At 40.4% G+C, this 22,214-nt stretch overlaps 1 non-coding gene across 1 annotated transcript; it reads right to left on the minus strand.

Moving 5' to 3' along the window:
- Nucleotides 1–241: 241 nt before the first annotated feature.
- On the minus strand, nt 242–348 carry LOC113354775. The gene has a single exon (XR_003361994.1). It is a non-coding gene; the product is annotated as a small nucleolar RNA R71 (small nucleolar RNA).
- Nucleotides 349–22,214: the final 21,866 nt, after the last annotated feature.

The raw sequence follows: 22,214 nt of genomic DNA on the forward strand, positions 1-22,214 counted from the left end.
GATCTTTTTAGGAAAATATAATGAGAACCCCTATTTTCATGTTAGGGAATTTGAGGAAGTTTGTAGTACTCTGAAAATTAAAAACCTTAGTGATGATGCGTTGAAACTTAGGTTATTCCCCTTTTCCTTAAAAGAAAAATAAAAATCTTGGTTGTATAGTTTGGATTCTGAGTCAATTGAAGCTTATGGCCAACTTACATCTGCCTTTATACAGAAGTTTTTCCCAAGGCACAAAACATCGTCTATTAGGACACAAATCTGTACTTTTGCTCAACAAAAGGGAGAATATTTATATATGTCTTTAGAAAGGTTAAATGACTTAATATCTCAATGTCCTCATCATGTTTTAGAGAAGGTTAGATTAGTTCAGATCCTCTATGAAGGTTTAGATTATTCAACAACAACCATGGTTGAGTCCTTCTGCACATGTGGGTTTGAGAATAAAACTGTTGATGAGGCGATGACATTTTTGAATGAAATCGCCGATAAGACCCAATAATGGTAAAATAGTAGGGAACCCAAAAAAAAAATCCTTCGAAGTAGAGGAAATGTCAATAGGGTAGAAGGATCTTATGAGTCAAATGCTAAAATAGCAGCCATAGCCAAAATGTTAGAAGCCTTAGAATTAGGTCGTTCTAGTGGTAATAGTGGTAGAATAGAGCCTTTTTGGGAAGGCCATACTGTTGAGGAGCAAGCCAATGCTCTTTATAACAACACTAGATTTGATACCCGTCAGAAGTTTGACCCATATTCAGAAACCTATAACCCTGGATGGAGAAACCATCCCAACCTTTCTTGGTCTAAGGGCCAGAATCAAGGTCAGTCTAGTAACTCTCAGGTTCCCCCAGGTTTTGGCTATACTAAGAATCCTTCAGTTCCGGCACAGTTTCAGAACCCTTCGGATAAGAAGATTATGAGTTTAGAAGAGTCTCTTGCTTTGTTAACTCGTAACACTGTGCAGTTTCAGCAATTTGTTGCTCAAGGTTTAGAAGAAAATAAGAGAATAAGTCAGGCTAACTCTCAGGCAATTTCCTAGTTGAAAACCCAGGTGCTGATGGTGGTTTTTAGCTTAGGGTTAAAATTGTAAAACCTTACATCTGACATGACGTCACTAGGACCACTAGCGCATTTATTGAATCATTCAACACGCCTATGTAAGAATTACCAGGGTACATTTTTTTTACATATATATGTGTCATGTTCCACGGTAGAACCCTTAGTATTGACCGACATCACCTTCGTACACCAAACCCTAAATTCTTACACCACCGTGCCAGCCACGTATCTGCGCCAAGGCATGCCAACCAAGCCAGCTGCACCGCCGTGCCAATGGCAAGTCGTGCCAGCCACATCGCTCCAAGGCATGCCAACCATGCCAGCCGCACCACCGTGCCAATGGAAATCCGTGCCAGCCACATCGCGTCAAGGCATGCCAACCATGCCAGCCGCACCACCGTGCCAATGGCAAACCATGCCAGCCACGTCTCCGTGCCAAGGAATGCCAACCACGCCATCCACACCACCGTGCCAATGGCAAACCATGCCAACCACGTCTCCGCGCCAAAGCATGCCAAACATGCCAGCCGCGCCACCGTGCCAATGGCAAACCATGCCAGCCACGCCTCCACGCCAAGGCATGCCAACCATGCCAGCCGCACATATGTGCCAATGGCATTCCGTGCCAGCCACACCTCCGCGCCAAGGCATGCCAACCATGCCAGTCACGCCACCTTGCCAATGGAAAACCATGCCAGCCACGATTCCATGCCAAAGCCATGCCGGCCCAGCTACATGACACTGGCTGCCAAAATGAAGGGTTGCAACAATCAACGACCACCCTTCTATCTGAGATGCAGATCTTAGCCGTCCAAGGTCGCCAGCCAACGCATGGTAAATTTTGGCCCAACGCCAAAACCCTAGTTTTGGCCACGCCTAAATCGTGCCAAGGCATGCCAACCATGCCACATGTGCCAATGGCATGCCGTTCCAGCCACCTTGCCGCGCCTAAACCATACCATGTCGGCCTTCCCCTCACGGATTCCAAAACGAAGGCGTGCGACAATCAACGGCCACCCTTCCATCTTAGATGCAAATCTTCACCGTCTAAGGTTACTAACCAACGCATGGTAACCTTTGGCCCAACGCCAAAACCCTAGTTTTGGCCACGCCTAAACCGCGTCAAGGCATGTCGACCATGCCACATGTGCCAATGGCATGTTGTTCCAGCCACCTTGCCGCGCCTAAACCATACCATGCCGCCCTTCCCCTCACGGCTGCCAAAACGAAGGCGTGCGACAATCAACGACCACCCTTCCATCTTATATGCAAATCTTAGCTGTCCAAGGTCACCAACCAATGCATGGTAACCTTTGGCCCAACGCCAAAACCCTAGTTTTGGCCACGCCTAAACCTCGCCAAGGCATGCCGACCATGCCACATGTGCCAATGGCATGCCGTGCCAGCCACCTTGCCGCGCCTAAACCATACCATGCGGGCTTTCCCCTCACAGCTGCCAAAAATAAGGCGTGTCACAATCAATGGCCACCCTTCCATCTTAGATGCAAATATTAACCGTCCAAGGTCACCAACCAACGCATGGTAACCTTTGGACCAACGCCAAAACCCTAGTTTTGGCCACGCCTAAACCGCGCCAAGGCATGTCGACCATGCCACATGTGCCAATGGAATGCCGTGCCAGCCACCTTGTCGCGCCTAAACCATACCATGCGGGCCTTCCCCTCACGGCTGCCAAAACGAAGGCGTGCGACAATCAACGACCACCCTTGTATTTTAGATGCAAATCTTAGTCGTCCAAGGTCACCAACCAGCGCATGGTAACCTTTGTCCCAACGCCAAAACCCTAGTTTTGGCCACGCCTAAACCTTGCCAAGGCATGCCGACCATGCCACATGTGCCAATGGCATGTCGTGCCAGCCACCTTGCCTCACCTAAAACCATACCATGCGCGCCTTCCCCTCACGGCTTCCCAAATGAAGGTGTGCGACAATCAATGGACACCCTTCTATCTTAGATGAAAATCTTAACCGTCCAAGGTCACCAACCAACGCATGGTAACCTTTGGCCCAACGCCAAAACCCTAGTTTTGGCCACGCCTAAACCGCGTCAACGCATGCCGACCATGCCACATGTGCCAATGGCATGCCGTGCCAGCCACCTTGCCGCGCATAAACCATACCATGCCGGCCTTCCCCTCACGGCTTCCAAAACGAAGGCGTGCGACAATCAATGGCCATCCTTCCATCTTAGATGCAAATCTTAGCCGTCCAAGGTCACCAACCAACGCATGGTAACCTTTGTCCCAACGCCAAAACCTTGGTTTTGGCCACGCATAAACCGCGCCAAGGAATGCCGACCATGCCACATGTGCCAATGGCATGCCGTACCAGCCACCTTGCTGCGCCTAAACCATACCATGCCGTCCTTCCCTTCACGGCTTCCAAAACGAAGGCTTGCAACAATCGTCGGCCACATTTCCATCTAAGACGTAGATCTTAGCTGTCCATGGTTACCAGCTAACGCAAGGAAACCTTTTGGCTCGACGCCAAGCCCAAGTTTTGGTCGCGCCCAAATAGTGCCAAAACCCTAGCTTTTGGCCACGCCTAAACTAGGCCATATTAAAGCCATGCCGGCCATGCTTTCATGCCACTGGCTACCAAACGAAGGGTTGCAATAATCAACGGCTACTCTTCCTCTCAAGATGCAAAATTTCGATCGTCGAAGGTCACCACCGAGCCGGCAAGTCTCCCAAGCTCAACTTGCCAAACAACAACAACATGTTGTATGTTTTCCACGAAAACACTCGAGACATCAACACATGTCACAAACTGGGGGATGCTCATTGGGTATTGGTTTGGCGGTTTACAGCGTGCGGCGTACACTACGCCCGTTACAAGACAGTGTCATAAGGATGAGGCGGTTAGTAAATACAGGGAGTAATGGTAAAACGCTTTCTTTTATGGAACATCAATTCCAGGTGTTACCGGTTACCACCTCCTCCCATTTACTCATCTGTTTTCCATTTCTTACGAGACCAGAGTACGTTTCACTTCGACTTGTATAAATAGGTCTTACCTATTTCTACCGAACAACAAGTTCTGGTCAGGAGCACACAACACTCAAAAAACGTTTGCTAGCTTTCCCATCTGTTAGCTTCCCACTTTCTGATGCAAGTCACAAAACAACTACTCTTCCAGGACCAACTATTCTGGTCTCAACACTCTCTTCGCTTCCCTCTCCAAAACCAACCCTTCTCCTCCTCTTTATGACCGAAGCAATTCTGGAACGACCATTTCTTGGTTTTGGCCGGATTTGTATAGATTGATCTCTTGAATCTAAAAATACTCCCATGCAGTACATTGTTTAGGGTTTAGACTCGTTTCTCACCCACACGCCCGAAATCAGCAGAAATCGTTTTCACCCTCAAACAATTGGCGACCACAGTGGGAGATTGATCTTTCGGTTACAATGTCAACTTTCAATCCTCGATCTCATATTTCGACCCAGATGTCAGGACGGTAGAATCCAAATGACCCGCCCAGGGATCGACGATTCAGTTACCAAACGGCCCGGTTACCAGTCATGACACGACAAGGGATGACTGGGGACTTTCCACAGTCACGGCGGTGCTTCCCACAAAACTCGGTCTTACACCTAGGAGATTCCTTTTCATTAGGAGATCCGAAAAACCGAGTAAGTCTTGCTAGACAAAATACATGGTCTACTACTTCAAATCTTCACAGGGGAGATAAAAAACCGATAGCCACATTTTTCCCATGTTTCATGCTTTCTACTATCGCACAACATTCACAATTCCATGACTTCCTTAGGGTACTCATGCCACTTATATTCATAACCAAAAACATCAATATTCTAAAACAGTTCATTCCAAATAATAATACAAAACCCTCAGGGGTAATACTTGTCTATCAACCCAAAAATCCAGAAAATCAAAACCATAAACCAAGCGCTTTGTTTGCCTTTCAAAAAAAAAAAAAAGTCACCTACCCCTACGTGCCTACTTTTCATAATAATGATTACCCGTCACTATTCATGAGGTAGCCGACGTTACTACGGTGATATTCGAAGAGGAATTGTTTATTACGAAGTGTTTATACAAGTTTATGAAAGGCATACCCACGGCTAGGGTTTACACCAGTTCAGAAGAACAATATTTCTACAGATTTATGGAAGGCATACCTATGGATAGGGTTTGCACCAACACAAGAAAACAATAAAACAAATTGAAAGAGAAACACTGGAGTACATAGATGGAATATGCTTGCCCACTTTATTGCTACCTCTCACACCAGGACGTGAGCACAAAGATACGAGATAAAAAGGAGAGCCAACCCCTTTCATATGCATAACACTTTTGGAATTTGAATAAGGAAATGATTTCCTATTTGAGCTACGTATGGAAAGAGGCAACTAGGCCCGCAAGAACAAGTCTGCGCCACGCCAAGCCAGCGCCGTGCCAAGCCAACAGTCCGCGCCATGCCCAACCGACAGTCCGCGCCATACCAAATCCAAGCCAACGTCCATGCCAAGCCAGCGTCCATACCAAGCCTATCCAGCGCTAACAACTTGCATCTTTCCAGCGCCAGAAGCTTGCATCCTTTCCAGCGCTAACAACTTGCATCTTTCCAGCGCTAGCAGCTTGAATCCTTCTAGCGCTAATAGCTTGCATCTTTACAACAACTTGCATCTTTCCAGCGCTAACAGCTTGCATCTTCCCTGCGCCAGCAGCTTGCATCTTTCCAGCGTTGCTCTTGAACGCCCAGTTGAAGGGAATCAACAATATAATTTCATTATACGAAAAGATCAGGAACGACTTCTCCAAAATCGAAGCAAATAAAAATCAGCAACCCCCCTAAGTTCACAAAGACTCTTTTCCCTGTCAGGAGATGCATGATTTCTGGGAACTTCGCCCGTAAAATCGTGCAGTCTATGATGAAACATTTATGTGAGATTTTATGTTTCCCCAAGGCGCAACGTCAAGGCATATTTGCAGCCCTCAACCGCATTGCATCAAAGAAGCAGCTGTTTCCAACTAGAGAATTCGTTCCAAAACCCCAACCTCTCCTGGAAAGCACGATTATTAGATGGAAATGGGGACTCCTAAGCATTGTTCGCTTGAAGGGTGTCCAGTTTGACAGCATACTGATTAACGCAGCCGCTCCGCTTAAACATCCTCCAGCAGCGACTCCGCTTCAACGATCAATCCGACAGCCGCTTCGCTTCAACGCTCTCTCCAGCAGCCGCTCCGTTTCAGCGTTCTCTCCATAAGCTTCTCCAGGATCCGAAGACGAGGCTTCAACATTAGGCTTCTTAAGTTTCAACATCTTTTACAAGAGCCGAAGCTGCTTTAACGACGCTTCTTCCTGCAAAGGGTCGTACCACCACGCTCCCCATGTCAAGGATCATGATCAAAACCAACCAATCTTCGTAGTCATGGGCAGTTTGCTCGCTTACACATCCAGCCAATCTTTTACTTCCACGGATGCCCGTACAACTCCAACCAATAACAATTCCAGCCAACCTACTTTGTTACCATGACAATGTAGTCTCTTCTGATTACATCTGATACCAAGAATTATTGCCGCTCATTTGTTGATACCAGCCAGAGCTTCACCACAGCAGCAATCACTACAAAGATGGAAACATGTAAAACATACTTGAGGACTGAGGATATACACAGAATCCCTTCACTGTCAAAGCTCAGAAGACACAGTCAACCAAAAGGCCATAGCCGCAACAAGTTCATCTACTCTTCAAGGGTGCAGCGCAAGAATATCATCACCTCTCTGTCTAGAAGACGCCTTCAACACTTTACGAGGCTGCGGAGGATCCCAAGCCTGCTCAGAGGAAAACGACTTCAGATGCTGAAAGAAAAATGCGACTGGGGACTTCTCTTCACAGTCCATCGACGACCATCAAAGACTCATGAGATAACTCCAGAAACGCGGTTGAAATATTTTCTTGAAGAAACAGAGGGAGCCATGATAAACGACATAACTCTCTCATTCTTACATCTTCGCTATCCATGATATTTCGTCCATGCGATATCCTGAGCATCTCAACGTCACATCCAGAAGATTACGATAAGCTTGTATCAAATCACGTGGACGTAGATTCAAGGCGATGCAATAAAAATAGGATACACATGGGGACTACCAGCATGAGACGCTTTCACTCCCCTCAACCAGGTTATTTCTGATTTCAACATCATCACTGTCGAAGTTTCACGAGCCGCATGAATTTCTCAACACGAAGCCGTACATGTACACCGAAGACTTCAAGAGCACGCCACAAATATACATTCACATATTCATCCATGACATCGGATCAAGCCGAAGTATAACTGGGGACTTCTTACCACATCTCATTCCATACGATAGTCCAAGATTCAGAAGAAAGTTCGAAGGATGTCGCTTGGAACAAAGTCCTTGAAGATTTGATAGCAGCACATCGGTAACGGAACGTATCCCTATTTCATCCGGGGGCGCTCAGAAGATTAGTTAGGTCGACATCAACGTCAGAAGCATTATTACTTTCTTCCGATCCTGACACCTGGGAACTCTCTTGCTCACCACCACTTGATGGTGGATGGATGGTATAACCGTGTTTATTCTCAGCAACAATGTCCTCCTGGATATATCCATGATTATTATTACTCTTACTCATGAAATATCATGATCGATTATGTGAAGAAATACTTACATCAATTTCTTCATCACTAGATTCGTGAGCCGCTTGCCCAGCAGCAGTAAATCGAAGACCGTCAATACTTGACGGATCAAAATTCTGTAATGAAGTAACAAACATTTGTTTGATGATCCTGGTTTCACGGATAAGAAGAAATCGTGGGGAAGGACGTTTCGACAGCTCACCAATGAAACGACTGGGGACTTTACAGCGTTGAACAACATCCTCTAAGGTGATGGTGAACTCTCCACTTCTACGTATGAAAGTGTGAGTTGGTATGTACCAGTGAGCCATCAGAGCCACTATACCTCGCGCATCATGATAAATAAACAGGTCTCCAGATGCCTGAATAGCTCTTGTCACCTGTGCACGGTCCAGCATACCTCGAACGTGGGGAAAACTCAGTATATGTCTTGCCCATCCAGAGAAATTTTCTAAGGGTCGACGAGAAAGCTTAAATTCTATGATCGAGGCAGAAAATTGTCTCCGCTGAAGACAAACAAATAATTGCTAGAGGAGTCACCAATTTCTTCTGAGTAACACCCCTGGGATTTATCAGGAGACGAAATGCTTGGGACTGGAGACGTTTTTCATGACGAACATGCTGAATCACGAAGAAAGAAACCTTAGTATTTGGAATGTTTTGGTTCCAGGTGCTTCCTCCTCCCGTTCTTCATCAATGGAGACCTCATCCATACTTGCGTCATCTCTGAAGGCATCATTATTGAGAAAATCAGGCATTCTTGCAAAATTACTATGACATCCACATTCAGATTTTGTTAACACAACAGAACCAAATCATAATTAAGATGCTCGCAATCACAAAAATGGTAATCCTCAACTCTTACCTATTTTACGATTTCACTAGACTTTAGTGATGACACGAAACTTCGAAAACTTGCTCACTCCTTAAAACCTACGAAAACGAGCAAAACTTATCATTCTAGAGACAACAATGACTTTTCACAAAACTATGAGCAGTTTACATAACTTCTTCGTGTGAACGTCCCATGATTTTATGTCAAAAATTCATGAAATCATAGCATATAATTGTTTATCTCTAACAATTGCTCAAAATTGCTTTTTGATTTTTCATTAAAAAAAAAAGCTGACGTGCGGTTCAAAAAAAAAAATTACGTGAGTTTTTCTTAAAAAAAAAAAATTTATTTTTGCTCAAACGAGCATTTTTCTATGAGACGAGCATCTTTTCTATTTTTGAGAAAGTCCACATATTCCAAATAAAATTTCAAAGGTTCACAAACAAAATTTATCATAAGGTGGTATGTTCCAAAAATCTCTTTAATACCATGGGTTACTATTTATTGCTTTAAACTAGCGAACGTACGAGCATTCCTAAAATATTTGGAACCCAGTGCTTTGAAAAATAAATTTTATTTTCATGAAAACTTCATAAACAAAATTTTATCTACTGCAATTAAACATCATCTATTCACAACATATATATATATATATATATATATATATATATATATATATATATATATATATATATATCTTTCATACTAGGGACTTTTGCTCGTTTCTTAAACTATCGAACGAACGTGCATACATATTTCCAAAACAACAAATTTTCATAAAACCTACGCATGCATGCAACTATGGGTCCTTGGAATTTTCAACAACTCATCAAATATACAGCAAAAAAAAAATATAATAAATTTTTTAAGGGTTTCTTCTCATTTATATGAATTTATATCCAAAAACCTAATAAGATAAGGATTTCCTTTTTTGGGCCCGAACCCGTAAATCCTAAACCGACCAAAACTAGACCTTCGGTCGCTCAAATCAGCAGTGAATCATCTCTCCATGCTCACGGGATGACGCTCTATCACATTACCAGGGTCTCCACCCAAACATTTGCTCGCATATGGCGTCATTGGAGTAAATTAGAGATTCTGAGAATGCCTTTGTAGACTGAGTTCAACCACTAATCTCTCGTCGATTGAAAATCACCATCTAGTGCTTACTACGGAACATGATTGTCCCTCACTAAGCAGGGGACTTAATGTTGATGGTGGATTTTCAACAAAGGTCAAAACCGTAAAATCATGATACTGCATGTTTCTGACACGGACGATTCGTGTTTTACGAAGTATGATGCATATGTCGCTCGAAAGGCCTCTCCGGAGCGTTCGACACTGGGCATTTCATCATAGCCTCTATGTAGAATAAAATAATTGGGCGGCTCTCCGTAATATTGAGAGCTTAACGCCTTCAGGATGTCGGTGACACTCATTTTTCCCTGACTACATAGAGGAATTCGCCTCTACATAGAAGAACGATTGGGCGTTTCTCCGTAAGATTGAGAGCAATAACGCCTTCAGGAGGCCGGAGACATTCACTGTTCCCTGACTATGTAGAGTGTCCGTGTATAGACTCAGGCGGTCCTACACACATGAAATGTTGGGAGGGAAAAACGTCTTCGGGACATTGGCAACACTCGCTGATTCACTGACTATACACAAGAGATTAAATTCTACGTCATATTCACCACTGAATTCCTAGAAGATAATCTATCTTATCTTATTGCTCCTATTCCATGGTCAAACTCACGACTGGTTCTGTGGAATGGTAATAGATAAATGTAATACTCCGATTTCATGATCGAATCCACGGCTGATCTCATGAAATGGTAATAGATATTACTCCGATTTCATTGTCGAATCCACGGCTGATCTCATGAAATGGTAATATCACCACCTATCTTATTACTCCGATTTCATGATCGAATCTACAGCTGATCTCGTGAAATGGTAATAAAACCATTACTCTGATTCTATGGTCGAATCCGCGATCTCATGGAATGGTAATACTCATTTTATTATTCTGAATTCATGGTCGAATCCACGGCTGATCCTATGGATTGATAATAAAAAACTACTCACTTTTATTACTTAGCTTCATGAATCATTCTCCACTGAATTTCATAAATTAGTAATAAATACTCAACAATCGGGCATCTGGACCATCACTGAGTAAGCCCCACAAAATGGTGCAAGTGTACTCGACGATGATGCACGACTGAGCACCCGGATGCACAAACGAGCATCCAAAAACATGGACGGATGAGGAATCCTACGCAAAATTGGAGAAAACAACAAATAATAATAAAATAATAAGAAGCGCCTAGGGGACGGGCCCACCGGCCGGTCGGACATGCCCTAGCCGTGGCCGGTCCCATGCCTCTTTTATTATTTTGCCCTATTTTGTTATTTTTCATGAACTCATGAAAACTCCTTGATTTTAGCAACTTGATTTCCTTGTTTTTGTGCAAAACTCATGAATTTCCCATAACTTCATGGATTCATGAAATAATATTATAAAATAGAGAAAGGTGTGCAGGACCAGGCAATCTAGTCGGTCGGCCATGCCTGAGCCGTGGCCGGTCCCACACCTCACAATCCATATATTTTTATAATACTATTCCCTAATCTCATGAAACTCCTCCGTTTCAACAAAAACTCATGGATTCTCCATAACTTCACGGATTCATGAAAAATAATATTATTAAATAGGGAAAGGTGTGCGGGACCGAGAAACATAGCCGGCCGTCCATGCCCTAGCCGTGATCGGTCCCACACCTTGCAATCCCTAGTCTTTTAAAATTATTATTTTCCTCAATTCATGAAACTCCTTGGTTTGAGCAAAACTCATGATTTCGTCATAACTTCTCAAATTTTGCTCGAATCATGAAAAACCAAAAGCCAACATGGTCACACTGGCTAGCCTCTCACGGTAATTTTAAATGTTAAAATACTCTTATTTTAATATTTACAAAATATTGATCAACTGAGCATACATGCTCATTCCAACAAAAATCAAGAATTTCAGTCAAGATGAAACTCTTCTGAAAATCCACAATGTTGCTCGACCGCACATCAGAAAATACTGAAACTTTCAGTACGGAGACACTAACACCACGGAAACACGTGCATGCCTTCATGACCGACCAGAGTCATCCCTATGGCTTGCACAAAGCCGGTACCACACATTTTCATAATTCTGACCTAATTTGCTCAATTGCTCATATTGGGCCCAAACTCTCTCCAACCAACCTGGGGATTACTCAAACGACCAACAACTGGTCCCGTGACCACCAAGATCCGGTCCCATGCTCTCTTGGTCGGTACCCCATCTTTCATACTTAGGTTTTACACCTAATGTTGAACCCAACAATATTTCAATAAATGATGAAACCAACATTTAATCATCATTCTTTCACCAACCCTCCAACTGACAACCCTGGTGCATGCTCACTCGAGCACTGGGAACCACATGGACGCACATCATCCCATGTGGTCCCTCTATCACTCATGACCTATTTTCAGCGATTCATCAATTATGATCTGAAATTAGGGTTTCGAATAAATGCTCTATGAATCATCATTCTGAGCAAGATTCAATCACTAATGAATTCATGTTGATTCAGCAACCAACATCTGAATTAATCATATGATATTTGGTAATCCACCAATATTTTAATATTTTATTGGGTCACGTCACCAATAAATAATTCGTCGAATTGAGCAATACTTGCTCAGTTGCTCAAATATCGATCGAACTATCCATATTTAGTAATTTATCAGTAATTTGTCGAATTGAGCAAACTTGCTCGGTTGCTCGTCAAATTATCAACATTCAGTAATTTGTCGAATTGAGCAATACCTTCTCAGTTGCTCGTCAAATTACCAACATATTTTTCGAATTGAGCAATACTTGCTCAGCTGCACGTCAAACTCTCAATATTCAGTAATTCGCCAAAATTGAGCAATACCTGATCAGTCCTCGAATACTAGTCAATAATTCATCACTTAATCAAAAATATTGACATCATTTCAGAGAACTACATGTTCGATCCACGAATTGCTGAGCATCCATCACTCATGCTCGATTCAACAAAACCTAGACTCACTGTCTAATCAGTCAACAACTGACTCACTAATACACGTCTGTCATGCAGACTCCACGATTCGTGAGACATCAATCACGTCAAATTGGGGGATATCAATTAGGGTTTTGGTCTGGCGGCCTACAACACGTGGATTCATCCACAACGATAAATGTGAGTAAGTCGAGTCAACGGTTGAAATAGTTAGCAAAGTAGTGGGTGCATGATCAACCAAGTCTCCACACAATCTGGAACTGGTTTCACCACGATCTCCCACTTTCCCACTCTTTCTCTCAAGAAACCGTCAAACTTACAGGGATCAAGGTGTTCACAACTATGACAATATAAATAAGTATCTGGATCCATGATTGAGAGAAAACGTACGACGAATGATCATTAGATATTAGCAATTGTATACACAGAATTTCTCGAGTAACTACTCTCAAGAATTCATCAATCCATCAAAACTTATTCGAACTCATCAGTTCACCAAAATTTCGGAAACCTTCAAAACATCCACAATCCTTGATCATCATTGATCCCACATAATTCTCAGCTTCCCTCCTACGGATCAACCCATCTCCTCTTTGCGACCGAATTGACTCTGGAACGGCCATTGTCTTGGTTTAGGACGGAGTCTTACAGATTTATCTCTCGAATCTAAGCACTCCCTTTGCAGTGCATCTGTATGTGGTTAAGCCGTTTGCTCGATTGAGGAGTCTCGACAACACGCTCGTCTCTTCATTTCCCTAAAAAAACAGCGACTCGTTTTCCCCCATCTACAGTAACCAGCTTAAATATGCGTACGGGTATGCATACTTAAGCAACCGGATTTGAGTTTGTTTAGTTTCTAAACTCAGCAGAAATTTTCGGTTCGAAAACTTCCGCCAGTATGCGTACGGGTATGCATACTAAAGGTGGCTAGTTAAGAGTTTGTCAAAACCAAACTTAGCAGAAATTTTCGGTTCGAAAACTTCCACCAGTATGCGTACGGGTACACATACTCAACCTGTCTCCTTCACCAATTTCGTATACACACATATGCATACACTTGGCTCCCGGTTTATGGATTTATACACTAATATGCGAACACACTATATATGCTGATATCCAAACGTGGTTACATTCTCAACTCTTTATTTCAATCACTGAAACATTCTTCTATAATGACAATAGCCGTTTTCACACACTATTAACATCAAAGCAATTTTCAAGATATTGAAATAATCATTATCAAAATATTCCAAGCCTACATCAATTGATTGTATCACATAACCATGTAACATGTTACTCGGCAATTTTCTCAAGATATAATATGAACTTGGTCGAAGCGAAATCTTACCAACACATATTTCGAGAAATATGTAAGCGATATATACTCAGCTCGAAATCTCAAATGTATATAGAGAAAACTATATCTTAACACGACTTATGTCTCAATATAGGAGATAGTGGAAATAGACTTTCCAATTGATAGATGTGTTCAAGTCTCCACATACCTTTTGTCGAAGAAGTTCCACAAGCTCCCCCTTAGTAGTTCTTCGTCTTCAAATGATGAACTCTGTGAAATCTAAGCTCAACTACACTATTTATGTCCTAATTCGAGACATCTATAAATAGGCTAGAAATCAAGAATTATATTTTTGATCACTAACATTGACAAACATGCTTGAGATACCAACGCATGCGAGTTCGACCGAGCAGTGCTCTAACAATCTCCCTCTTTGTCAATTTTAGTGACAAAACTATCAATACATACGGATTACAAAATAGATAGAAATTGCAGCCTCTCATCCAAATGCCTAATTTCCTTGGCAGCTTCAACGCGACTCGAAATATTCGTTACTTCCAAGTACTCTGTGATCCTAAAGGTTGTAAGTTCAGCATCACAGTTGTTGAAGATCCGTAGCAATAACAACGAGAAAACAAAATGCTCTCAATCATTGTTATACAGCGTCATAGTATTATTACACAATATCAAAGTCCAATTGTGTCACAACTTTGACGACAATACTATGGTAATATGTATCACTCCCCCTTAGTCAATACTTCATCTCAATATGAAAACCACTCCCCCTTACATAATGATCCGTAAACCATATGTATTTGTAGTATCACACTACACATTAATTCTCCCCCTTTTTGTCAATATAAATTGGCAAAGGTACGAAAACTAGTGGGATCCTCATGAAATTTTCATAGAGATATTTCATGACCAAAAGAGAATACCATATCAACTTATTTAGATGCCATCATAAATCAACAACCAAAGGTTGGATATTCTAATTGATTGATCTTAACGCATAACCTGTGATATTTCAATTATATAAAAAAATATAATTCGGAAAAGAAATAACACAGACACCAAAATTTTGTTAACGAATAAACCGAAAATGCAGAAAAACCCCGGGACCTATTCCAGATTTAACGCCATACTGTATTAAGCCGCTACAAACACTAGCCTACTACCAATTAACTTAGGACTGGACTGTAGTTGAACTCTAATCAATTTTCACACTGATTCAAGGTACAGTTGCGCTCCTTACGTCTCTGATCCCAGCAGGATACTTCGCACTTAATTCCTTTAGTTGATCTCACCAACAACCAAGAGTTGCTACGATTCAAAGTCGAAGAGTTGATAGACAAATTTTTCTCACACAAAAAAGTCTATAGGATTGAATAAATATGTCTCCCATAGAAATACCCAAGAGTTTTTGTTCCGTCTTTTGATAAATCAAGGTGAACATGAACCAATTGATAACCCAGACTTATATTCCCGAAGAACAACATATAATTATCAATCACCTCACAATAAACTTAATCGACTAGCGAAACAAGTTATTGTGGAATCACAAACGATGAGACGAAGTGTTTATGATTACTTTTCTATCTTGCCTACCGGAGATATAAAATATCGAGCCAATTATTTCAATTGTGTTCAACACGATAGAAACAACAATATCAGATCTGGCTTTACAATCCCAATGAAGTCTTCAAGTCGTTAACCTGTAGGGTATCCATAAGAAACCTAAGGTTAAAGGAGAATTGGCTTTAGTTATGCAACTAGTAACACACATGAGGTGTGGGGATTAGGTTTCCCAGTTGCTAGAGTTCTTCTTTATATAGTTTTCAAATTAGGGTTTGCAATCCAAGTTACCTTGGTGACAAAGCATTCAATAATCACCGTTAGATGAAAATCCTGATTCAACCAAGCTAATATCTTTCAACCATTAGATTGAACTTAGCTTGTTACACACAAATGAAATGTACCCTCATTTAGGTTTATGTAACAGTACGTAAACGTGTACACCATGTTGGTTCACAAATAGTTAACCAAAGTTAGCCATATGATTACTCTCATATCAACCTTATTCATCTCAACCATAACTAGATCAAATGACTCAAATGAAACTAGTTAAAGAGTTGTTCAATTGCTATAGAAAACACAATTGAAACCAAATCAGTTTGATTCACTTGAATCAATCATGAATATTATAGCCACGGTTTGCAAAGATTGCATTACTTATGATTTAAATGTTTAAGTCCATGAACATACCGATTTGACAAAGTAACTAGCTTAAGTATGCATACGGGTATGCGTACTTAAGTAAACAGATTTGAGTTTGTTTAGTTTCCAAACTCAGCAAAAATTTTCGGTTCGAAAACTTCCGCCAGTATGCGTACGGGTACGCATACTTAACCTGTCTCCTTCACCAATTTCGTATACACACATATGCATACACTTGGCTCCCGGTTTATGGATTTATACACTAATATGCGAACACACTATATATGCTTATATCCAAACATGGTTACATTCTCAAATCTCAACTCTTTATTTCAATCATTGAAACATTCTTGTATAATGACAATAGCCGTTTTCACACACTATTAGCATCCAAGCAATTTTCAAGATATTGAAATAATCACTATCGAAACATTCCAAGCCTACATCAAATGATTGTATCACACAAATCATGTAAGATGTTACTCGGAAATTTTCTCATGATATAAGATGCACTTGGTCGAATCAAAAGCTTACCAACACATATTTCGAGAAATATGTGAGCAAGATATAATCAGCTCGAAATGTCAAATGTGTATAGAGAAAACTATATCTTAACGCGACTTATGTCTCAATATAGGAGATAGTATAAATAGATTTTCCAAGTGATAGATGAGTTCAAGTCTCCACATACTTTTTGTCGAAGAAGTTCCACAAGCTCCCCTTAGTAGTTCTTCGTCTTCAAATGATGAACTCTGTGAAATCTAAGCTCAACTACACTATCTATGTCCTAGTCCGAGACATCTATAAATGGGCTAGAAATCAAGACTTATAGTTTTGATCACTAACACTGACAAACATGCTTGAGATAGCAATGCCTGCGAGTTCGACCGAGCAGTGCTCTAACAATCTCCTCCTTTGTCAATTTTAGTGACAAAACTATCAAAACACATGGATTAAAAAATAGATATAAATTGTAAGTTGTCATCCAAATGCTTGATCTCCTTGGCATCTTCAACGCGACTCGAAATCTTCGTCACTTCCAAGTACTCCATGATCCTAAAGGTTGTAAGTTCAGCATCACAGTTGTTGAAGATCCGTAGCGATAACAATGAGAAAACAAATGCTCTTAATCATTATTATACGGTGTCATAGTATTATTACACAACATCGAAGTCCAATTGTATCACAACTTTGACAACAGTACTATGGTGATATGTATCACTCCCCTTAGTCAATACTTCATCTCAACATGAAAACCACTCCCCCTTACATAATGATCTGTAAACCATATGTATTTTTAGTATCACAGTACACATTAATTCTCCCCCTTTTTGTCAATATAAATTGGCAAAGGTACGAAAACTAGTGGGATCCTCATGAAATTTTCAAAGAGATACTTCATAACCAAAAGAGAACACCATATCAACTTATTTAGATGCCATCATAAAGCCAAAGCTAAATGTATTCATCAAGGAGTTTATAAAGATACTAGATAACCCCCAATATTCCACAGCCGCACTCCCCACAAATATTTGGCAATTAAGCACAAGTTCAAAATGAACTCTCCCCCATAAAATGTCATTCCCGAAAGAACAACAAAGGCGACCTTGCTTTTACAAGAAAAGAAGAATTTCTTTGGACATAACCAAATCACATGAAATCATGAATTTGAATCCATAATATTCAATTTAATTAACTAGGAGTGTACATCGGGCCGGGCAGGCCAGACCAACCCAAGCCCGATTATAGCACAGGCCGGGCCAGACGGGCTTGTAGTCCATACTACCCATTAAGTTTATCAGGCCATGTCGGTCCGGGAAATAACAAAAATTTAATGCCGATGGCCTGTCCATACCCGTGAAACAATACAGGCTAGGACAGGTCGGACAGCGCAGACCTCGGTCCCAAGAGATAATTCAAAATTTTAAAAAGTATATAGGTTTGTTTTATGGCTTGATGAATGATGATACATCTGTAACTTGTTCAAATGATAGTTCAAGTAATTCATATTCATTACTGAGAAATGTAATTCAAAAGTTTCTCTAACCCCAATAAATTGTTCAAGTATGAAATTTAAGTTCTTGAGAAATCCATCACACTAGTAGAAAACTTTATTCCAGGCTATCGCCAGTAATGCAAGTCGGGTAACTAAACAGGCTACTGGGCAGGCTAACAGGACGGACTCCAATATTTGAACAAAAACCCGGGTCCGCCCACTTATAATTATCGGGCAGGCCGGGCAAGCCCATGACAGGCTGTCGGGCGCCCATGGGCTCCTTCGGACCCGGGCGGTACATGGCAGGCTGTAGGCTTCTGGGCATTCGGTACACCCATAAAATTAACCACAAGAGAACCCGTGATTAATGCAATCGAAAAAATACAACCAAATTAATCACAAGAAAACCCACGATTAATTTAATTGGAATACAGAAACAAATTAACCATAACGTGATCAATTCAATTGGTCATGCTCGATATAAGAGAACTTACGGAGCAACAACTAAAATAACCAAAAGAGAATAATAAATTTAGTTGGTCATGCTCAAACATAAGGAATCTTACGGAGCAACACAAAATATTCACAAAGATGTGGATCGGAGATCGACCAATACTGCGGAATAAACAGGGATTCATTCTATTTTCCATCACTATTTGCATAATGACATATAATAGACTTAATCCTTGTAAATAAAAGTTTTATCCTTTCTTCCATCAAAACAATGACATAAAAGGCTTTAACTTTTGTAATGTCAAAAGTTCATTCTATTTTCTATCAATACATTCATACCGACATAATAGAGATAACTTTTGAGCAAGTATGGGACAGTCACAGGTTCACGGACGTAAAAAACATATCACATAACAATTTGCAATATATAAAATCATAAAGATTAAAATTTCAAATAATCATCTTCCAAGAACTTAGAATTTAAATAAATAAATCTAAAAACATTGAAGATGATACGTTCTGTTTTGGTCATGAAGTATCTTTATGGAAATTTCATTAGGATCCCACTAGTTTTCGTACCTTTGCCAATTTATATTGACAAAAGGGGGGAGAATTAATGTGTAGTTCACACTAAAAATACATATGGTTTACGGATCATTACGTAAGAGGGAATGATTTTCATGTGAGAAGAAGTATTGACTAAGGGGGAGTGATACATATCACCATAGTATTGTTGTCAAAGTTGTGATACAATTGAACTTTGATGCTGTGTAATAATACTATGACACTGTATAACAATGATTGAGAGCAACTGTTTTCTCATTGATATGGCCACGGATCTTCAAAAACTATGATGCTGAGTTGAACACGTTCAAAATCACTGGAGTACTTAGAGGTGACGAAGATTTAGAGTAATGTTGAAGAACCAAGGAGATCAATCATTTGGATGAGAAGTTACAAAGTTTATTTATTTTGTAATCCATATGTATTGATAGTTTTTCTCTAAAATTGACAAAGGGGGAGATTGTTAGAGCACTGATCGGTCGAACTCGCAAGCGTTGCTATCTCAAGCTTGTTTGTAAAGTTTAGTGATCAAAACTATAAGTCTTGATTTCTAGTCTACTTATATATATGTCTCGGACTAGGATAAATTGTGTAGTTGAGATTTAGACTTCACGGCGTTCATCAATTGAAGACGAAGAACTACTAAGGAGAGCTTGTGGAACTTCATCAATAAAAGGTATGTGGAGATTGAAACTCATCTATCACTCGGAAAGTCTATTTATACTCTATCTCCTATATTGAGACAAAAGTCATATAGCTCTATAGTATTCGATTATACACATTTGATATTTCGAGCTATGTTTAACTCGCTTACATATTTCTCAAAATATGTCTTGGTAAGCTTTCGCTTTAACCAAGTTCATCTTATATTCTTGACGAAAGTCAAAAGATGATCATATGAAAATCGCCTGGTAAGATCTTACATAATTTGTGTGAGAGAGTCATTTGATATAGACCTGGAATGTTTCGTATTGATTATTTCAATAACTCGAAAATTGCTTTGATGCTAATTGTTTGTGAAAACAACTATTGTCATCCTCTAAGAATGTTTCAATGATTGAAATAGAGTTTAGAACACTTAACCATAATTGGATTATAGAAATAGTATGCGTACTTGCATATATGTTGATCCAAGACCGGTATAGTATGCATACCCGTATGCGTACTAGCGAGGTCAGGTAAAGTCCGGGAGCCTTGGTATGCGTACTCGTACGAATACTAGCGAACTCAGTTGAAGTCCGGGAACTATTGTATGCATACCCATACGTGTACTAATTCAACTGTTGTTTTGGATGTGTGATAGTATGCGTACCCGTTCGCATACTATCGGACACAGTCCAAGTCCGGCTACTTAAGTATGCGTACCCGTTTGCATACTTGAGTGGGTGAAGTTCTAGAATCAGTTTTGCAATGAAAAAATACATTTATATAATAAGGAATGCAATCTTTTGCAAACCGTGGCTATAATGTTCATGAATTGATTCGAGCGAACCAAACCGATTTTGTTTCAATTGTGCTCTTGTATACTTCTATGAGAATATACCAATTGAACAACTCTATAACTAGTTTCATTTGAGTCATTTGAACTAGTTGTGGTTAAGATTAATAAGGTTGATATAAAAGTGTTCATATGGCTAACTTCGGTTAACTATTGTTTGAGCCAACCTAGTGTACACGTTTAGGTATGGTTATTCATATCTAAATGAAGGTACATTCCATTTGTGTGTAACAAGCTAAGTCCATCTAACGGTGGAGAGTTATTGCTTTGGTTTCAAGCAAACCCTGCTTGGCTCTTAGATCAAGTTTCATCTAGCGGTGAATATTTATTGCTTTGTTCCAAAGCTATCAAACCCTGATTTGGAGACTATATAAGGGAGAACTCTAGCAACTGGAAAACCTAATCCCCACACCTCCTGTGTGATACTAGTTGCGACTATATTCGATACTCCTTTAACCTTAGGTTTATTCAAAAACCCTGCAGGTTAACGACTTGGATACTTCATTGGGATTGTGAAGCCAGACCCAACTATTTTCTCTGTAGTTGCATGTTCTGATCTTGCTGTTTTCTATCGTGATTGAGTACTATCTTCTCTAAGAATTGCTCGAGATTTAATCTCTGATAGGCAAGATAAAAAGTAGTCACAAACATCTTCGTCTCATCATTTGTGATTCCACAATATTTTGTTTCGCTACCATACAATTAATATTATTGTGAGATGATTGATATTTCTAGGCTGTTCTTCGGGAATATAAGTCCGGTATATCAATTGGTTTCTGTTCACCTTGATTTATCAAAAGACGGAATAAAACTCATAGGTATGTCTGTAGGAGACAGATTTATCTATTCAATAGACTTTTCTGTGTGAGACAGAGTGGTTTATCAAGTCTTCGACTTTGGGTCGTAGCAACTCTTAGTTGTGGGTGAGATCAGCTAAGAGAATCAAGTGCGCAGAATCTTAATGGGGTTCAGAGACGTAAGGAGCGCAACTGTACCTTGATCAGCGTGAGATTGGTTAGGGCTCAACTACATTCCAGTCTGAAGTTAACTTGGAGTAGGCTAGTGTCTGTAGCGACTCAATACAGTGTGGTGTTCAAATATGGACTAGGTCCCGAGGTTTTTATGCATTTGTAGTTTCCTCATTAACAAAACTTATGGTGTCTGTGTTATTTCTTTTCCGCATTATATTTTTTTATATATTTGAAATATCACAGGCTGTGTGAGTTTAATCAATTGTGAATCCAACCTTTGGTTGTTGATTAAAATGATTGACACTTGGATATTGGTTTTTGATATCGTTCAATTTATTTCTTATATTCAATCTGGCTCGCAAATCCCTATTTGTTTGATTGCAGATTGAATTGAGAGATTGAGATATAACTCTTTGATATACTTTTCTTAAGATTGAGTCTGACTGTCTAGTTGATTATCTTGAAAGTATATTAGAGTTAGTCCATACAGATTGCTAAGCGAAATATTGGGTGTGGTTGTTAGACCCTCGCCTTTTCAAATATGACAACCAAACTTGACATACCAAGCTACGCTCTAATAGAAATCGTGA

The sequence above is a fragment of the Papaver somniferum genome, chromosome 2 (genome assembly GCF_003573695.1).
Source record: "Papaver somniferum cultivar HN1 chromosome 2, ASM357369v1, whole genome shotgun sequence".
NCBI lineage: Eukaryota > Viridiplantae > Streptophyta > Magnoliopsida > Ranunculales > Papaveraceae > Papaver > Papaver somniferum.